The sequence below is a fragment of the Telopea speciosissima genome, chromosome 7 (assembly GCF_018873765.1).
Source record: "Telopea speciosissima isolate NSW1024214 ecotype Mountain lineage chromosome 7, Tspe_v1, whole genome shotgun sequence".
Classification (NCBI taxonomy): domain Eukaryota; kingdom Viridiplantae; phylum Streptophyta; class Magnoliopsida; order Proteales; family Proteaceae; genus Telopea; species Telopea speciosissima.
The window spans coordinates 35,338,639-35,351,747 of NC_057922.1; the positions used below are offsets into that span (position 1 = coordinate 35,338,639).

The following is a 13,109-nucleotide window of genomic DNA, read 5'->3' on the forward strand; positions in this document are numbered from 1 at the left end:
GGATTGAAGAATGCAGGGGCCACCTACCAGAGGATGGTCAACAAGATGTTCGAGGAACAAATTGGGCGTAATATGGAGGTGTATGTGGATGGTACGCTCATGAAGAGCGTCCAAGCCCATCACCTCCTGACCGACCTGGAAGAAGCGTTCGCTGTGCTGAGAAGGAACCAGATGAAGCTAAACCCTGCGAAGTGCACCTTTGGGGTGACGTCAGGAAAATTCCTTGGGTTCATGGTCTCGGTACAGGGAATAGAAGCCAACCCATCCAAGATCAAGGCCATGCAAGAGATGGCACCACCTCGGACAATCAGAGAAATACAGAGATTGAATGGAAGGATCGCTGCCCTTTCAAGGTTCATGTCACGGTCGGGAGACAAGCGTATGCCATTCTTCAAGATGTTGAAAAACCTTCGAAGTCCAAAAGACTTTGCATGGATAGAGGAGTGCCAAACAGCGTTTGAATAAGTGAAGGTATACCTCGAGAACCCAACATTGCTTAGGCGCCCAGAACCCAACGAAGAGTTGCAGATCTACTTGGCTGCGACACTCGTCGCAGTGAGCGCAGTGCTACTAAAAGAGGAGGGTAAGATACAGAGACCCATCTATTATGTTAGCCATATCTTAATTGGTGTAGAGACCAGGAACATAAGGATTGAGAAGGTAGCATACGCACTGGTGATCGCGGCTAGGAAACTCAGACCTTACTTCCAAGCCCATACCATCACAGTCCTCACCAACCTACCATTGAAGAAGGTACTGCACAAGGCAGACATCTCTGGACGGTTGATCGCCTGGGCGGTTGAACTGAGCGAGCATGACATCAGGTACCAACCTAGGACGGCCATTAAAGGCCAAGCTCTGGCGGACTTCGTCGCCGAATGCACCCTACCTGAGACTGAGTTAGAAGCAGAGGAACCAGAGGACTAGGACCGAGGATCATGGGAGATGTTCGTGGACGGTTCGAGTAACACCACAGGAAGCGGAGCTGGTTTCATACTCACCAGCCCCAAAGGATTTCAAATCCAGTATGCTCTACTATTCACCTTCCCAGCATCCAATAATGAAGTAGAGTACAAGGCATTACTCGCTGGACTCCGGGTGGCCAGGGCCATTCAAGTCACACACCTATCCATCCGGAGTGACTCACAGCTTGTGGTGAACCAGGTGAATGGAGAGTACGAGGCAAAGATCGATCGAATGGCGTCATACTTAGCACGTGCCTGAGAGTTGATCAGTGGATTCGTGAAGTTTGAGATGGTTCAAGTTCCCAGGATCGAGAATGCTACTGCTAACACACTGTCCAGGCTAGCCAATGATGAACTCAGGAACCTGGCCAGTGCAGTGTACGTGGAAATATTACATGAACCATCATACCAGGAAAAGCAAGTAAACGAGATTGAAGAGGGGCCTAGTTGGATGGACCCTATACTCAACTACCTACAAAATGATGTCCTACCAGAAAATAAGGTTGAAGCAAGGAAAATAAGGATGAGAGCTGAAAGTATACCGTCCTGGATGGAGTACTGTACAAGAGGGGGACCACAACACTACTACTTCGGTGCCTAGGACCCAAAGAACCATAGTATGCCTTGGCAGAGGTACATGAAGGGATCTGCGGAAGCCACATGGGAGGACAAAATCTAGCCTACAAAATCCTCCGACAAGGACTCTACTAGCCGAGAATGCAAGAGGAGGCAATACAGTCCGTCAAGGCTTGCGAGCAATGTCAATTGTTCGCCCTAGTACCCCGTCTACCCACCACCAAATTGACATTGATCCTCAACCCCATTCCCTTTGCCATGTGGGGGGTCGACATCTTGGGGGACTTCACAGCAGCATCAGGCAACTGTAAATACTTGGTGGTCGCCATAGACTATTTCACCAAGTGGGTAGAGGCCAAGCCATTGGCCAAAATCACAGAGAATGAAATGGAGAAGTTCGTCCATGATGACATCATCTACAGGTTCGGTGTGCCAAAGATCATAGTCTCAGATAATGGGAAGCAGTTCAACAACCACAAGTTCCGAGCCTTCTGTCAGAGCTACAACATTGACTATCGGCCTGTTTTGATAGCTTACCCACAAGCCAACGGTCAGGTGGAGGTCACCAACAGAACCCTACTGGATTGAATAAAGAAAAGACTGTAAGGAGCCAAAGGAAAGTGGGTCGAGGAACTATTGAGTGTCCTGTGGGCATACCGCACCACAGTAAGAACACCCACAGGAGAAAGCCCATTCCGCCTAGCATATGGCACAGAGGTACTAGCACCGGTAGAGGTCCTCGTCATGTCCCACAGAGTATTACACTTCAATGAAAGAACCTACACAGATGGACTGCGAGCAAACCTAGACTTCTTGAATGAGGCACGTGAGAAGGCATTGCTGACGAATGTCTCCTACCAGCAACAAACAACCAAGCAATACAACGCCAGTGTGCGAGAACAATTATTCCATCAAGGGGACCTAGTCCTAAGGAGGGCAAGTGCATCGCAGCCAAGGAAAGAAGGAAAGCTATCAGCAAACTGGGGATGACCTTATATAGTTTCCAAGCAGATACGTCCAGAGACATACCGCTTGAAAACTCCGGGGGCCAAGAAGGTTGATCGTATCTGAAACTCAGAACACCTGAAGAAGTACTATCAGTAGAAGCAACAACAGAGCAGTAGCACTAGCAGTAGTAGCAGTAGCAGTAAATGGTAATACTGTTTCAAGGATAATTTGAAAAAATTTCTCATTTGAAGTAAAGAGTTGGTTTTGGAATACTCGTCTTCTACTGCTCAAGTCGAATCACTGCCACCACACCAAGGCCTGTTGGCCACCAAGATCCATTGACCACCAAGGCCCGTTGGCTACCAAGGTCTATTGACCACCAAGGCGTTATGCCACCAAGGCCCGTTGGCCATCAAGGTCCATAGACCGCCAAAACATAACACCACCAAGGACTACAGACCACCTGAGGTCGTACAAGTAAGAGAACCATCGAAGCAACAAGGATCATAGGCATGCCATATCAAAAGGTAAAAAGTTAAGTATATACAAGCCAAAAAGAGATCACAATCCAAAGTTCAAGATCCGAAAAGTTCAACATCCAAAAACATCTATAAACTCATGGAGCATCTGATGGAGGGGCGACATCCGACCCAGCAGGGGACATCATATCGACCTCAACGGGGCAAGCAACACTCTCCCTTTGGCAAGACTGCACCCTCCTCTGTCACCATAGCACCATCCTTAGGAGAGACATGAGCCACAGCAGTAGTCACAGGTAACAGTGAAGTAACCTCCGGGGACCCCAAGAAGTCATAATCAGAGGTCTTCTCCAGAACGTGAACCACCAAGTCCGAGGAAGTCAAGACGCTAAGAATGTGAGCCAACTTACTCCTAGGATCACCAATAGAGATAGAAGCTCTGGAAGCCCTACGACCCCTACTAGGGGTGGAGTCTCCAAAAACCTCCTCCCCATCATTAGCAACAGGGGAAGGCACAGAAGAAGAAGTATCCGCTGGGGAAGACGACCCCGAAGAAGACTTCTCAACTGATCCAACCATGACCGTAGTCGGATCAGATTCGTTAGATGATGACATGGAAAAACAATGAAGCAGACTAGCTACTAACTCAGAACGACGGCCTCCCAAAACCAAGCAACCGATGAGAAGAGAGGGATGCCAACTGCAACCACCAATGCAGAACCAATCAAAAAACAAAAAAAAGAAAAAGAAAGGAAGAGAAAATGAAGACGACACTTACCAGACACAGCCAAGGCGTGGTCAGGAGCACCGATTGGGTACGGGCGCAGATTGAGCACAGTAAACAGGCGCAGACCACGGACCGGCATAGGCGCGGATCGAGCGCTATGTATAGAAACGGATCGCCAAGAGGGGCGCCAATTGAAGTAGGGGCGCGGATTGCCAGGAGGAGCGCCAATTGAAGTAGGGGCGCGGATCGCAGTAGGGGCGTCGATCGAAGTCACAGGGGTGCGAACCCCAAGTTGGGCACGGTTCGCCGGTAGGGCACCGATCGAAGTCGTAGGCACGAACCGCCCTGAACACGGACTGCTTGGGCACAGACTACCCGGACACGAACTGCCTAGGCACGGACCGTGGATGAACACTGATCAAACGTCGATCGAACTAGACATGAGTCGGGCATGTCGATTTTGAACAACAAGCGAGCGTGGACTAAGGCAAACTAGGCACACAAATGCAAGCACAAGGCAAAGACGCAGCATAATGGGCAAGACACAGGTCAAGCACCAAGCCACGCCCGCCAAAGCAAGCCAAGTTCCAAGGCAAGGCTAGTAGCCAAGAAGTGTCAAGCAAGCAAGTGGAGGACACTACTGTTCATTGCAACCCAGGAACAAACACATGGGGGCACAATGAATAGCAATCAAACTCAAAGCCCGAGCAAAAGTAGAAGATGAAGAAAGCAAAAAGTGAAAAGGGAGAATGAGACAAGAGCATATATCAACAAAAAGAAGGAAAAAAGAAAAAGAGACAAAAAAGATGGGAGAGGAGAGGTTTGAACCCACAATCTCTCCCTCACCAAGTAAATTGCAGCCACACCCTCCAAGAAGAGATTATTCGTCGTGAACCCCTCAATTGATACAAGAAAACAGGGAATACTCTCTTGATCACTCTGTTCCAAGAGAGTGGGGGGAAAATGATGAACCCAAAATCACCCTGACCAATTAGGGACTGCCACATGTCCTAACCCAAGAAAGAGGACCAGCTCAAGACCAGAACCAAGCAAGCAAACCCAGGAGAGAGTCGACCCAAGCCAGACTCGGGCGCGGACCGTCCCCGGGCATAGACTATCTAGGAGCGGACCGCCCTGGGCATGGAGCTATTCGGGCGCGGATCAGCTAGATGCGGACTGCCTGGGCGCGGTCTAGAGATGGACGAAGACCCAGGGCATGGATTCCCCAAACACATCATCCCCAGGCACAGTCTCCCTCGAACACGGTAGGAACCACCGCCATCAACAAGACACAGACCACATCACCAAGGAGTCTAGGCCATCGCCTATCAAGTCACGTAGTCTGAAAGGACTCATGTACCAGGAACCTCATCTACCACATAGATAGGTCAATCCACCAAGGATACCAAGTCAATCATGACACTACGTCTCTCAGGAAGACGATTACCAAGTCTATCATGACACCACGTTTCACGGGAAGACAACCAATCAAGGATGAGCCCTGCTACTCAGGGACTCTATCACCTACGACGGGCACTCTACATCAACTGGGACTCTCCACACCGCCATGCTCTACTATAAAAGGCAAGGTACTTAGCCCCCATCATGGGACATCTTAACTCATCTTGAATACTATTATTCATCTGTTTGCTCAGAGAGATCTAACTTTGGCATCAGAGAGTCATAGGCCGGAACCACACCGATTCTCCTTTGTCACCCAAGGTCTTTTGCAGGTTACGGCCCTCAAACGACAGCTGAGCGATTTCTTGACGCAACAAGTTGTATAGTCAAAGTCCCATTGGATAGTGGAGAAAGGTATTTTGAACCTTACACAATAAGGATGGGAATTAGTGATGACATTCACTCTCCCCCAAGGTCCAATTATAGTATCATATCACCATTGCTGAACGAGGTTCACCTGAGACTAAAAAAAAAAAAAAAACCCATCTTTATACTTAAGTTAGTACATCCATGTATATGTTGAAGACTATGGATGAACCTAAAACTCATTTTATCAACAGTTTTTTTCATTCTTGTATAATGATTTGAGGGGTCTCATTTGAATCTAATTTGATTTTACTATCATAAATTCCCTAATTTTCGGGATCTTTCCATTGTATTAATCTATTACAATGAGAGGATGGAGGACCTAGAGGCTTAGCACTTACAAAAGAAACTGTTTTGATTAGGAAGCATGAATGGTTAATGGAGAATTGGATTGGATAATTTGAGATGCTAGGGGGTAAATGGATGCCAGGTCACTAATTTGTTGGGGTTATGATCCAGGGTTTTAAGAATCTGGAATTGGATCAGTGAATCAGCCGCTTTGGATCAAAATCGGCCATGACCAATCCCGATTTCCACCAATCCGATATGGCCAATTCAAAGGCCAAAAACCTTAGAAATTCCCTGTCTTTGAATCCGAAGCTAGATTCTAGGGTTCTTGAGTATCGATTTGGACCGATTCCAATATGATTTGAATCTGAATCGCCAATGGCCGATTTTGTCCCCAATTCCGTATTTTAAAACCCTTGGTACGATCAGGGTCTTAGGAATCGATATTAGATATGGTATTGGTCTAGGCCGATGCTGATTTAGATAGCCCTATATCGGTTTGGATTAGACAGTTTTACCTAACGATGTGAAAATCAAACCGAAACCAAACTGAGCCATTTACATAGGAACCATGAAACCATTTATAAATGGTTTGCTTTTGATTTTAAAAAAATTGAGACCATATAGTTAAACGGTCTAAATCAAACTAAACCATTTAAATCGATGTAAACTTTTTAGAAAACTGTTTAAATCGAACAAAAAAAATAAAGCGCTAGAGGAAGGGCTTGAACCTTCGACCTTGTGGTTAACAGCCACACGCTCTAACCAACTGAGCTACTCCAGCTGATTTATTAATTATATAAAAAAAAATAAAATTGACAATTAAATAAAGTTTTCCTTCACCACATCATTCTAGGGTTCACAAACTCATAAAGGGTTTTAGTATGTTATCCAAAATATCCTTTAATACCCTTTTGCACATGGCCTTAGGAAAATTCGGTCCTTAAAAATTTTAAGTGTTAAAATTTTGAGAAGATCTAGATATCACTATGCCTAGTGAAGTATAACACTTCATTATTTGTCACATGACAATTCATGGGTAAGTCCTTGTGAGTGAGGACCTCATTTGTATAATTTCAATTTAAAATAAGTCAAAAAAGTGACTCAAATTACAGAAGATAGTCAAGATACTATCTTATATTTTTATATTTATTTTTAACTGATGTCATTTTATCTCACACCTCCATTCAATTAATGTACCGTTTAATGGACCAAACCCATGCAACAATTAAGTCACATAAGATGGCCTGAGTCCCAAATCTTGCCCAAGCCAATGACAAAAAGATGTCAAACAACTGGTTTGGAAGACCATTTGAAATCTAAAGTAACATCCCAAGTTTAAACTCATCCTATGGAAGATTCTTAAATGTGGGCTCCCACATCTATTGAGGATTAAGAATTTCATAAACTTGTATTACATTTGTAGTTTCTAAATGCTGAAGCAGAAACTGACTGACACTCTTGGCCTCCGAACTGAATTTCTTCATGGTCTCAATTTGTTGTGTTTAATTAAAACTTAATCACCAACTCAAGGTCAAGGATCACCATACCTGATAAATCTCGTATTCTCGTTGTTGGATCGATCACTGCTTATTTCCTCTGGAATTTGTGAAAAAATCTGATGTTTAGAAACACTAATCCCAATCCTCACCATTTACTCCTTCTGATCAGTTGATAGGAACATGATCTTCAAGTTTCATTTTGTTCCATTAAATCCAATCACCTCGAACCTCGACCCCTCCCGAATTTTTTTCCTACCCTGTATGGTTGTCCAGTTCTTCTCATAAGGAGGCAAAAATGACGACTTAATCTCACTTGGACAATGTGTTTAAGCAAGGGATTAGGTCGTCATTTCCAAATCCTATGAGAGGAACCGGACAACTGTACCAAATAAAGAACTGGAGAGGATAATGATCCACCACTCCCTCCCACTGACATTATATCTAACATTCAATTCTCTGCTACATAAATACAATTTGGATTTGTAGTAATTGCTTAAGAAGAGGCACGAGAGATCAAACAAAGGCTAGGGGAGCTTTATCGATGGGATGCCACAAAGTAGAGATTTGGACAGACTTGGAAGAAACGATGAAGTGGCTAATGCAACCGGAAAAAGATTGCTGGCCATGGGAACTGTTCACGATACTTTTTGTTGCACTTTTTTTTCAAACTTTTAAACTCGTTTTGTATTAAGAAAATGGACATACCAATTATTAGCCTAGACGCCTAGCTCATAATTTAGCTGTCAAAGCTAGGAGTTGGAAAATGCAAGATCATTGTATGGACAATGTTGTAGATTTTCTCTTGTTACTTTTAAGGCATATTTTATTTTTATATAAATAAGAGTAAAAATAAAAATCCCATTTATAATTCTTTACCTGTTCCGGTCTCAAGAGGGTCAATCCAAGAACCATAACGTTTACTTAATGGTCCCAAAATTAGGATTCGGTCATGTGGTTTCGATTCCTTACGAATATGTACAAAATTCCTAAATATATACATATAGATTTTCCAAATATACAAATAATTGAATATATATTCTAAGCATAAAATAATCAAGTACCAATTCTTAAGCATAAACTTACTCAACCAATCCCAAAATTTACAATTACAAATCACTAACACCAAATAAAATTCAAATATGTTATAACTATTAAGTATTCACTATCCCTAAAGAAATAATTTAGGCATGTTAAACAGGTTCTAACAATTCTGGTTCTAGCCGGTTCCTTATTAGGATTTCGGTTCTGGATCAGTTGGGAAACCCGTCTTAAAACCGTCCTGTCCCATTTAGCAAGCGATCCCAAAACAAACTCCAACTCACAGAACCATCATATTTAGTAATGGAACGGGTCAGTTCCAGGTTTTTGCGAGTAGGTCCCGGTTCCAGCCCCAAATTGACACCCTTAATTTCAACTATTGGATCATTTCAGTTTTCCCAAGACCGGCCCTAGTCACACTGTTCCCAGATTTCTTGGCCCATTATTGGCCAAACCATCTGAATTTTAAGCCCAATGTGACCGGGATCGCTTAGCCATGCTTCATTATTGTAAAAAACAAGCACCATGGAAAATCCCAAGTCGCAAGTAGATCGAGTGCAAACCTGGTTTATAAGCATTGACTGTGTCATGGTTTCAGTTATTGTTTCCATGGCAAGTCCAATACAAAGGGACCAAGGTTTTAGCTCACGGTATCGGATAGGGCAGATTGGCGGGTTCATATAACTGACTGATACAGTATCATGATTTAGATGGAACGCTAAATTTTTTTTATCAAGCTAATATGGCTGATACAGATCAACATCAATACTAGTGTTAGCGGTGTTCAATACCGGTCCGGATTATAGTTAACAAAAACGGCAATTGCAAAAAAACAAAAACGGACAGTACAGGTCTTAAACAACATAAAACTCTAAACGTTACAAGTAAAAAAATAGAGAATGACAGAAAAACAAAAACAGGTGGTACGAATTTTAAACGTGTGGATTTAAAAAAAAAAAAACAGCATACTCATATAAATTGATGATTTTTTTCATGAATAATGTTCAAAACAACTATAAGTTTCATCAAAAAAATAATAGGGTAAGAGAACACTGCTTGGGCCTCTAGACTTTGCACGTGTGTGCTAGACAAGCAGAGTGCACGCACAAACATCGACCTAAGCCGGATTTTCAACTTTCCATGGGAGTAGGGTGGTATTTTCCATGGGAACAAGGTTGTATAGTGTCTAGACACAGGAGCCACGCTGACCACAGGGCCAGGTATCATTCTTTATTCCAAAATAATAATAATAATAATAATAATAAAGGATACACATAAAATGAAAGGAGATGTAATTTTTGCATAGAAAACTGTTTCAACATAAGCAATTGATTAGATATGCTTATAATTAATTAGGACATGTCTCACATGAAAATAGAAGTCTTATACTTCCTTATCGTTATATATTCTATACACACGAACCACACATAAGATACAGATATCGTTTTTTAGTTTCAAACAAATACAAATGCGTTTAATACATGTTTAAAACATGAAAGATAAAAATATGTGTTTTTTTTTTTTTTCCGTTAGTCTGAGAGGCAAACATAAAAAATCGAAAATAGAGTTTAAAACACGTTTTTGCTAACAATGATCCGGATATCGTGAACTAAAACCATGAAAAGGACTACAACAGAAGTTCTGGCCGTGTAGATTTTTCTGTGGCAAAGTCAGCTTATAATTTGAATAAAAGTCTCATTAATGGGTGTCGTTTAGACAGCAAAATGGTGTTTTACTCCATTTGATAGATAAATTAGATTCCTTGCTAATTCTGGCTGATGCAACTTTCCAAATCACATTGATAATGAACTTCTTGATTAGCTGGATTAGACAAATGACAACGCAACAGTGTCCTACTTGATCTTTGCTTTTCCATGAACCAAAAAAGCTATAGAAAGAAAGTACAGAGAGGCGTTTTCGGGTGACTCCAGCTATGGATATCTATTTGGCCAAGCACTGATGTAGATGGAATTGGTTTTTATTGAATAGTAATTAGATTTGGATGCCATGTTATCAATTATGGTTTGAGGTATCCGTATCGCATTCAATACGTATCGATTTTACAAGTGACTGATCTCGATACCGTGTCCTTCGTACAAGGGGTAAAATGATTTTAAAAAAAAAAACAATTTTAAAGAGAATCAAGGGCATATTTGTCCAATAAAACTGATCTGTGACGATACCAACCGATGCAGTATCAATTTTCGGGTTCACCAATACCTGTTCCGATAACATACACTAAAACCATGATTTAAATTGATTTCGACTCATATCCATCCTCCAAACCAAACCCAAACTTGGAATGTCTTGCGATTAATGCAAATTATCTATCATAGTTAGAAGTTATTTCATTTATAAACATACCCTTTAAAGCTAACTGGAATCGGATTGGACAAATCGGCTGATTCAAAACTTTTTTCCATCTAGTGGAGGGAGAGGAATCTTCAAATTAGGCTACTCACATCCGATGTAGAATTAATACTTCTAATTTCCGCATGAAACCCCAACAAAACAGAATGATCAATATTTTATATTTTGAAATAGTAGAAAGAGAAGGGAGCAATTTCAAGCAGAGACTATCATAGGAAACAAGTAGAGTCTAAAGAATATAGTAGATCCGTATCCAATAATCCAAAGACAGTGGTTTTGGCAAGGGAAGGTTTTCCTCCTCCTTTGGTTTCTCTTCAACCATTAGGCCATTACTAGGGCGATCTTTATCATTACTCGAAGTTTAAAATGATATTTTTACTATATCAAATAGGAATCTCCAATTCCCTAAAGTTCGATAGTGCTAGGTGGAGATGTCAGCAAATTTGAATTCATTGATTATGTTGAACTTGAACCGTCGGATGTCCGAACTGCCACGTGTCGATATCTCCACCTAACATTACCGCACTGTCAAGCTTTAAAAATTGAAGAGGATAATAATCCATTTCAAGTATTCTCATCCAAGCATCAGAACCCATGAGTATGTTTTAAGAAATTGAGAAACAAAGCCGGTCCCAATTAATTCCTACTTATCCGATTCAGCTGATGAAGGAAGGATCCTTAAGGTTCAGGGCATTCCAGCCGAACCCATTAATCTCAAAATTTATTTTGAAATTGATCAAAAATGGTTTTTTGATATTTATTTCTAATAATCAATAAAACTCTTTTTTTTCGTTAAAAAAAGTATAGGATTTACAATAATCTTTATTTTTTCTTTCTGATTATTGATGTAGTTTTATTTTTATGAACATAAAGTATCAATTTTATTAAGCAAACGCTTGGTGGGAGAGTCTGCTAGAAGACAAAAGTAAGTATTTACAAGAAAAGCACTAGTATCGGTTTTTTTTTTTTTGGCTAAGAAAAGCACTAGTATCGGTTGATGATCCATACTAAGTATCAGTCATGATTATATCGATCCAGTGAATCAATATCTAATACCGACATGAAAAATCGTTTTTTGTATTAATAATTTTTTTGAAAAAAGATCATACGTCAACATAAACTGATCATATAATAATATTGGAAAAATGTTTTTTATGTCGCAACAAAGGCTGCGTCCAAGCACATGTGCTGCTCCACATAAAACAGCGCTCTGATAATTTTTTTTTAAAGATTTCTATCTTTTCATGGAGATATGGTGATCATTTTTTATGGTTCTGTGTCGAGGCGCAGAAGTAACATTCTTTCCCTTATTTTTTAAAGATTTTAAAACGGAAAATAGATCATCTGCGCGTACAGCTTCCGATAATCACTGACGCTTTTTTATTTTGTATTTTTGGTATTTCCTTTGAAAAATCAACGGTCATTTACGTACGTTTGTGCAAAAGTCAGACTTCCCATAATTATGGAATCAAAACATATTTACCGTCTAAATTAGAAAAGGTCGACGAAGCGGACTAATTCCCCCCCCCCCCCCGCGCCGTCTTTACTTAAACCATCACTAAATAATATAGGGATTTTGGGTTAGCTTTTGATTCCAATCTCACGATTTAGGAGGCCCTTACGGCCAATACCAATCGAAATCGGCCCGATATCGATTTCTGAAACCCTAGGTTATAGTCAGATGAAGTTGCAAGTAGGGGTGTCAATTGGTCCGGCTCTGGGCTATTGGTCTGATTCTTTAATGGCTCCAGTCTTACGGGGTCAAGATCAAAACCGGACCAATAAGCTAACTAGTTCCAAACTTGAGATCCAGGACCATTAACTAATGAGTGGGCCGGTTCCAAGTAATCCAAAATTTTTAAAAAAAAAAAATCCTAACACATGCTACATATATTTAATAATATTATAATAAGATACTAATTTCAATCACTTAAATATGCTTCATGTTTTTTTTGTCAAATTGCATAACTAGTCTATTTTGTCTGGAAAAAACCTCTCTGTGAAAGTAGGGGTAAGGCTGCGTATATTATGATCCTTCCCAAACCCCGCAATGTCAGAGCCTCGTGCACTAGGTACGCCCTTTACATAATTAGTCTATATTACCTCTTGATTTGTAAGTAGGAACACCGCCACCCTTATTTTAAGGTATGTTTTTAAGTTAACAATCCCAAATGAACCTTTAGAATTTACAGTCAAATCTTTAGTAAAATAGTATATGAGACAAGTGGTACCAACCAAAATTAAAAGATGAAAAAAATAAAAGGTTTGATCTTAACTCTCATAACTTTGATTCTTAAAGAATTATATAATATATAGTATTAGAATGTGAATTTATTCCGATTCCTAAATGGTAGATTTGAAATTGGACCAATAAACTATTGGATGGTGC

At 41.0% G+C, this 13,109-nt stretch overlaps 1 non-coding gene across 1 annotated transcript; it reads right to left on the minus strand.

Moving 5' to 3' along the window:
* Positions 1 to 6,520: 6,520 nt before the first annotated feature.
* TRNAN-GUU lies at positions 6,521 to 6,594 on the minus strand. The gene has a single exon. It is a non-coding gene; the product is annotated as a tRNA-Asn (tRNA).
* Between the last annotated feature and the right edge of the window lie 6,515 nt (positions 6,595 to 13,109).